A 9,083-nucleotide genomic window follows, 5' to 3' on the forward strand; every position below is an offset into this window, starting at 1 on the left:
ATATGTTCTCCGCTCCAGCTCCGGTCGAATTCTGCGTACGAAAAAAAAAGACGAACGAAGATTGAATTTACTGTTTTATGTCTTTGCCTTAATCTACCTTTTTTCAGAAAGCTTGGAGAAATGCTTCCTCCTTAGCTTAGCCTTTAGGATAAGGTACCTGGGTAATTCAACCGTAACTGCATGACGTTACATTTAAGGCGACGTTGCAAATTTCGATTTAGGATGCAATGATACAATGTAGGTACTTCAATCTCAGACTCCCCAACTTTCAGAAATTTTTTTTTTTTTGGAATAAGAATATTATATTAAATTCATACTTTGTGGCCTTAACGTTGTCTACCCAAAATATCAAAGAAGTCTTTTGCATGTTTTGTAAAGTATTGAATTGTTGTATTGTAACTGATGAATGGATTCAGGACAATGATATTTTCTCTGAATCGAAGTATGTTTAAAGAATGTATTTAATTGATAAAAATCAATGTTTTGTATTACCAAAATAATAAGCAAATAACAAAACACACATTCTAGAAAATCGACAAAATATACCGTAACTAACGTTACTATTAGGTAATTCGTAACTGATGTTACCATCAAAATCACCAGTAAAATACTAAATACTTTATATTTAAGCTAGTTATGAAAATCGTTTACGTAGTAAATAAAGAGATTTAAAAAAATACTTATGTATATATATATATATTTCATCATAGGTACATGAGCGTTGTTTAGGTTCCTTAACATATGCCAGTGGAATATTACATCCTCGTATTTTTTCTGGTGCTTAAGACCTTTGTCAACTCCATATTTGTCTCATCGATAAAATCATTTATCAATGATTTCTTTTTCTAGGCCGAACAGTATATGGCATTTCGATATACCGGGTAAAAAAGGAGCATTCAAGAACAGTGCTGCTAAGTTCAGTTTCTCCGCGAAGTTTTTAGCCACGTGCTGCACGTTCGAAGCAAATTATGAACACAAAAAATTTTGCTTTCCCGAAAGTTGACTTTTGTTCCCTCAAGTACCTAGTAAGGTGGAATTACCCCCTTATATATCTAATTCCTCATCTATATTTATTCCAAAATATGGAGTAATTACGACATTTCTGATCCAATTACGAGATTTCTGTACTGAATCAGCTTGTTTTCTAAGCACTGTAAGTAAGTTAGTAATTTCCTTATACCTATATAAGCAGTATAAGCACATAACAACAAATGAATGAATCGTATTCTTCGATTGAACGGAAATGCGTCAATGAAAACGCAATAAAAAATCTACTCGCCGGCTGTAATAGTTGAATTAAGATTTCGTATACCAAACTGTGATTGGGTACTTTTCATGTCTGGGCTCCCCTCCCAACTCAACTATAATATTCTTTCGAACTATAATGAATTTGACCAATCACGTGGCGCCGCGGTCCAGTGGAAAAGACACCAACGCGCGACTATTTCATGAGTAACACCTATTCATATATTATCCACGCGTTGATGTCTTTTGTACTACTGAGATACTTACTAACCTAATTTTCCTTAATTATTTAGGTTTTATTGTACAAAAAGTATTATTTTAGATGACTCGTAGAAAAAGTATTGTTTACAATAGTGATATAATTAAGCTTTTCAATCTCGTACCTTCGTTAGGCCACATAGCAAGCTTTGTGGCCTAAACACGGTACTCGACTGAAAAGCTCTATTATATCACGATTGTATAAAATACTAATCTTTGAATCATTGACTGCTGCTGCTGCTAATGGGGCTGTCACGGTTTTGCAGCGCCTCGACGATGTTAGCAGAGGCAAGCACTGACGGTTTTCTTGCTATTTTGCGTAAGCGCTCAGCCTCCTTAAATGCAACGAGCGAGAAGCAGTTCCAACTGGTTTCTGAAAGTATTATCCGATAGATACGACTGTCGAATATGGAGGCACCTGGTGGTTTTGACTGGGCGTCCTGTATGTTGTTAATTAGTCAACAAGTAAATACTAACACTAGTTATTAGGTACTTTAGTTTTAGATAAACTAACAATAACCTATGGATTATTTGATCTGAAATAAATGAGTATTTAATTTAATTTATTGACGTAAATTGACCTTTGTTTACGGTGAACAACATGCGTAAGTATTTATAATAATAATTCAGTTAAAGCAGAATAGTGAATACCCATTGCGAGCGAGTCAATATAAGCAATATTTATTTACCTAGTTCTTATACATTGTTTAAGCTAACAAAATATTCCTTGCAGGATGTTGGTATGTGAATGTTGGCTATTGCTCTTACACATTGCTTTTGCGCTAGAATACGATGAATTTGTACAGAATTTCCCCATATTAATATCCCATATCGCAAGTTGGACGCTACAAAACCATGGTATGATGTTAAGGCGGTTGTTTATCCGCTACTCTTGTTAGTCGCCTTAGGACATATGCAAACCGATTAATTTTAGAGCAAACCTTGTCAACATGCTGTTTCTAACTACAATGAGCATCCAGCACGTAGCCTTGTCATCATTGTATGAAACAGTGAGATTCACCTTTCTCCCCCTTTGGTTGATAAATTGAATATATATATATATGTATACTTGGTTTTTTCCAGTTTCACTTGCAGATTATTAGTTTTAAGCCATTCTATTATGTCAATAATGGTATTATTAATTGAGTCATTGTAGTTGTGACTATTATTAACCGGGATAACTACTGATATATCATCTACAATCGTAGTTAACAATTAATGGCAAATAATTTACATAAAGTAAGAAAAGAAGACCTAGGGACTAATACTTCTACTGTATTAAATTTCGTTTCTGATTTGAATTGCTCTTCTGTTTTCGCAATTAACACTTGCAATTTCAACCAGTTGACGTGCATTGGTGAGATAGCTTTCAATCCATTTCTGAACTCCTCTTAAACCATATAATTCACATTTCTTTAGAAAGAGGTCATGAGAATGAGAAACATGGTCGAATGCTTTGCTCATGTCGAAAAAAATGGACACTGAGTAATTTCCTTCATCTACATTATTAATTATATTATTAATGACGTGAATTTTCCTTTTCGAAAGCCATGCTGTTGGATACTAAATACTTTGTATTTATTTATAAAATTAATTAAACTTTTGTGCATAGGTTTATAGGTTTTGGCTAAGATAAAGTGTAATAGGTCTGTAATTATCTACCTTTACTTTGTTCCCTTTCTTGTAGATAGGCTGGACAATCGACAATTTTGGTTTATCTGGAAAAGTGCCTTGTTGGAATGTCAGATTTATTAGATAAGATAAGATCTCTATATACTATGTCTATGGTAAGATAACACAGGGGCTATTAAATCACCGGTCGACAAGTACATCAGTTGGGATATCGTCATATCCAACAGATCGAGTATTATTCAGATTCTTTTTAATTCTGACACCTTTGAGCTTGAAGGCGAGAGGAACATATTTGAGTGACGTGCAAAAAAAGTGTAAGTAAGTACTTTCACTTTCCAGAATCAGAAATGTTTTCAACATTAAAATATCTGTTAAAAAAAATTGCACATACAATCATTTTAAACACTTACATGTAAGAGTTTGGCATTAGTAACTCAAATGCTAATTGGAATTTTACTCTTTTACAGTAAAACCTTTCAATTTTTTTTTTACCAAAATGTATTTTTTCTACCGTACAAAATGTCTATGTCCTCGCAACACTCCACTGTAATTAAAAATTCATAACTTTAGTGTTCATTGGCTCAGCGTGTTTTTTGAGTGACGTCTTTTATACAAAAACTTATTATCAGAATGTTTGTTGTGTTGAAAATCGGGAACAGATTTCGTTCCTTTGTGTTACCCACCTGTGTTACGCTATTTCACGCGTTTGAAGGAAGAACATGAACGCATGCGTTTAATATTCCTTTTTAAAAACTTTCAACCTACACCTGGTGTGAACTTACAACATTAAACTCAAGAGCGATCGGATCGGGATGGCGCACTGTGATGATTCTGCCACATGTGGCAGATATTCGCAAATTTCGCAATGTTAACCAAACATTTGGCATTTGTTTTACCTATTTTAATTGTGTTGTCCACCGATGGCCCTAATAAATGTCTGAGGAAAATATGAAAGAATTCCTGAGCGTTTGTGTAGAAAAGAAACGAGATAGGTGCAGCTCTTGCTAACCGGCCTGCAGATATATGAACTGGAATCCTACTGTGGAACTAGATTTCCTTAATGCCCGCTTTCCACCAAAAAAGGGTAATGAGTGGAAACGAAGGCAACGGACTGAGCGGACCGGAGTAGAATAGTAATTCCACCAAGAAAGAGTTTCAGCTTTTGCCTTCCACTGTCAGCGGAATTTGCGGAGTGAGCGTGGTGGGAAATGAGAGCAGAGTCCGTTCAAAACTAGCGTGAGACGCCATGACACAGCGGACCCATTATTACTCGCTCAGTCTGCTGACTCGTTCGCGATAGTCGCGATGGAAGTGCTCGTATGAAAACCTGTGTTGCGAGGAATCCGCTCGACTATACGAACACTTTCGTGACTCTTTGAGTTGAACCCTTTAAGTACGCTCCGCTCACTTTTATTCAGTAGTGTAATATGCAGTTCGCCATTGCGAGGTACGGAGCCCGTTCCGCTGGCATTGGCAGCGGAAGGCGGGCATTACTTTTCCACCACTTTCCTCGGCCAAAAATGCCTCTCTTGAATTATGAGCTAATAGTTAGGTATAAATACATTGTAGGTAAGTACTGGGTAGGCAATGTTAATACCTAAATAAGAGATTGCGATCAGAAATACATATTATGTGGATGGATTATCAACAAAATACCTATCACATACAGACGAATTGAATGTACGAATATGAATGGCTACCTACTGATGGATTGATAAGCAATACTTAGATAAGTTACGACACACCTACTTACTGATTAGCTAGTTTTTGAAATGACTCGTAATTTGTTGCTGATGCATTTTTTAAACAAAGTGATGATTTTTACTTAGTGTCGATTCGTAATTTATTTAGTAAGTAATTAATTATTGTACATATATATAATAAGCATGTTTGTAGGGTTAATAATGATAGGGTTAATATTGTATAATTTTAATTTTGAATTTTTATCAATGTTATTTCATATTTTTTATTTTCTATTTTTCTTTTTATAATGTGTTAAAATATGGGTTTGTAAGACCTGAAATAAATGATTTTTATTTTATTTATTTATTTATTTATCAATTGAATACTTACCTGCCGTGTTTTCGCGCAATAAATTATTTTTAGTTGTGTAAGTCAAGTAAAAAATGTTTTTTTTTTAAATCAACATTCATTGTCAAGACCATTTTTTAAACTACGGTGTCATAACATTATTTATTACCAAACATGCATTTAGGTGTCAGTTATAAGCCCAATACACCATATCTGTTATTAAGCACGTATTTACACGAAAAAAACTGCGCTAGGTCTTCTGGCACACAAACCGACAAATACAACCAAATAATTAAAAATCGGTTATCCACTCATTTGCAAAAAATAAACGCAAAACAAGGCGTCACATTTGATAAGATAATCCAAGATCGGTTTTAGCCAATACGAACTGAAACATATTGTTGAGACAGAAAACTTCAAGTTTTTATAACTGGCACGGATAAGGTTTCAGCGCAGTAATTATGACAAATATATACTGGCCATGTCTGCGCTTATCGATGAGAAACTAATGTTTTTAGATATATAATTTATTTATTTCGGATTCAACTACGAATTTGCATATAGCTTAGCCCAACCTGTTGTTCTGTCTTGCACGAAGATATACCTAGTTAAACCAAGAAAAGTCTGCAAAGATTTTGACAGCACACGCAGAGGGTGTTATTTTAAACGTCATGAAACTTCTATGAAAATATGACGTATAAATAACACTAGCACTGCGTGTGCTGTCAAAACCTCTGCAGACTTTTCTTATGCCTCCTCTGCACCTATCGGCGATTATCGTTGATAGTATCATCGTCTATCATCGGCAAGATCATCGTGCAAGCATTCACATGATCGCCTGTACAACGCAACCACCCGGCGATTTAATGCGTACCCAAAAACCGACAACTCACGGGTCGCAGGCGATGATAGGGGATGACTGGCAGGGACGCCGAGTATGCCCTCTACACTATCGTCACGCAGGGTTTGCAATATCCGTCCGATTTTCTTATTCGGATAATTCGAATAATAAAATTTGTATTATCCGAATATTCGAATATTTCGGATAATTATAAATGAAAGTGAAATGAAACAAAATATTTATTTCAATTAATATAATTCGTAAATATAGCGCTAAAATAAGCGGAGTTGACAACGGCGGAGATGCTAGAGTGCCATAATGCGAAGTTAGTATCTTGCTTTCAATTTTTTGTTGCGTAAATCAGCAGAACTATGGAAAAATACCACCTAGGGCTATAGAACTATTAAGGGTGCTACTAGAACTCTCATAAAACGGTAAGATTACCTCTACATTCCATAGGTAAGATGCTAGTTTCAGAGACACATTATAGGATGCTTTGAGATCGCATTATCAGGAGGAGACTCATGCAGAGTAAAAATATCCCGAATTATTATTTTTATTTCGTTGTTGGTGATTATGATTTCACTACTGAGCAAGCTCTTAGTGACGAAGACGAAATTCTGGCGGAAGATTCTGGGACCTATCAGAGACGAAGATAAAAGTTGGGAGGCGTAGGAAAAATAGGGAGCTAGAGATCGAAGCTAGTTCCGGAACCCAATATAATTGGCGAGATTGTAGCCGCACGACTTCGCTGGCTCGGTCACTTGGAGAGGACAGGAGAGAATCGAGCTGTGAGAAGATATACCGCTGGAGTGATGTAGCCCTAAAAAACATGTCCGCCCTCGGAGTATCCAACTAGCGTGGAGTGGCGCAGAATAGGACAGAGTGACGTTTTCTTGTTTCAGAGGCCAAAATCCCTGTTTGGGTCACTGTTCCAGTGGAGTAAGTATTGCTTTCATAGTTAGTATTTCATTGCTAATGGAACTGATAAAGACTGAATGTAGACGAATGAACACGAGGTGAGGCACTAGATGTATTTCCAACTAGGCACCAATGAATCCAGATAATTATAAACCCTCCAAAGTATGGTTTTAAAGACAACAGTAATATGTTAGCTGTTATAGTAATCATTTAAAATTGGTTGGGGTAACGTCTTTGTATTAAAACATAGTGAAAAACTTTATTTGTGTGTGTCCGATTATTCGAATATTTTGCGTTGTATTATTCGAATATTTTCGGATATTATTATTGGCGGATATTCGAATATTATTCATATCCGAATATTCGGATTGCAAACCCTTCGTGCCCGCCAGTCATCGTCTATCATCGCCGATAGTGTAGAGGAGCCATTAGTCTAACCTAACTGCAGTACCACATTTTTTAACTACGCGGACACTACGGTAAAAATTACCTAGGTAACATACATCTAGCACTGGCAGGCAAGGATTCATCTTTTAAGTGTGGTCAATTACATGCCGGTCATACCTGTTCTGTGGAGGAAGAAGATGCCATTTGCTGCTTATGCAATGGTTTTCATTTCGCCACAAATAGGGCTTGCCCAGAGCACAAGAGACAGAAGGATATTAAAATAACTATGGCTAATAATTGTATTTCGTATGGTGAAGCTGTTAAATTACATCCAGCTGTTTCAAAACCATTTGCCGATGTCCTTCTGACACAATCACCGCCACAGTCACAGTTTCAGCCAAATTTACACCGGAGTGTCCATAATCCAGCCCCGGGTACAACCACGCAGTCGCATAGTTATAAAAAGACAGTTTTTTTGAAACCACGTACAGTTAGAAAACACACAACAGGGTACGATGTAGCTGCTCACAATGCTTTAATTAAAGATTATATCATTCCATCTCCTCAAAACGGCTGTGCACTACAGCAAGAGTCTCTTAAAGATAATGTATCAGTAGCTGAGGAAATACAAGCATTAATTAATCATTTATCTCAGTCTAATGTAAGAATACCGTCCTACGTTGCCCCCATGCTTGAAGAACTTGTTTCAACTATTAAAAATAATGGCCAAAATTGTGCAGTGGAACTGCAGAAGTATAATTAATAAAAAACAAGATCTAATTCATTTATTAAACAAATTTCAACCCTTTGTTTTTGCCCTCTCTGAGACATGGCTCAAGCCTGGAGCTCTTCTTAGAGTTACGGGATATTCATGTCTCAGAGAGGACCGTCCTGGCGGATGGGGCGGAGTAGCTCTACTCGTCAGGAATTCCATATCATTTTCACCTTTTCATCCCATAGCGATGATTTTTCAATTGTTGCTGCTATTGTAAATAACATCTGTATCATTTCTGTATATATTCCTCATCCATCGTCATCCATTTTTGTTGAGCTTAAACAAATAATTTCTTCTCTTCCTAGGCCCGTTTTAATTTTAGGAGATTTTAATTCACATCACCAGGTTTGGGGTAGTTCATCGTCTAATTATAATGGAGATCGCCTCATACATATCTTAGATGAACACAATCTTTGTATTTTAAACAATGGCTCTCCAACTCGCCGAACAGCTCCAACAGAGTCAATTAGCGCTATTGATTTATCAATTTCGTCAGTCGATCTTGCGTCATCTCTTACTTGGCATACTCTGGAGTCAACATATGGAAGTGATCACTACCCTATCATTATTACATTTCCATCTTCTATTCCGCCATCTCCAAAACCTAGTATAATTTAAGTAATGTTGATTGGAAACTTTTCAAAGCGCGTGTAGAGGAGAAATTGTTATATTTACCAGCCATAGATGATAGTAATGTAGTTACTTGCTCTGTTGCTTTAGCCGAGACAATGACTGAAGCAGCTGATGAAATTTTCCCGATAAAAAACAGTGCATCGGGTAAAATACCTTCTCCGCCTTGGTGGGATGATGATTGCTCTCAAGCAATCAGAAACCGCAAGGAGGCTGCTGTTTGCTAACTTTGCCAAAACCTGCAACTAGTATGTTAATTCGAATGAGATTGGGTCACGTTTGTACACCGGAACACCTGAAACGACTAAATCGCGTGGCCAGTTCTGCATGTACATGTGGAGCTGATCCCGCTGATCTTAATCA

The sequence above is a fragment of the Cydia strobilella genome, chromosome 11, assembly GCF_947568885.1.
Source record: "Cydia strobilella chromosome 11, ilCydStro3.1, whole genome shotgun sequence".
Classification (NCBI taxonomy): Eukaryota; Metazoa; Arthropoda; class Insecta; order Lepidoptera; family Tortricidae; genus Cydia; species Cydia strobilella.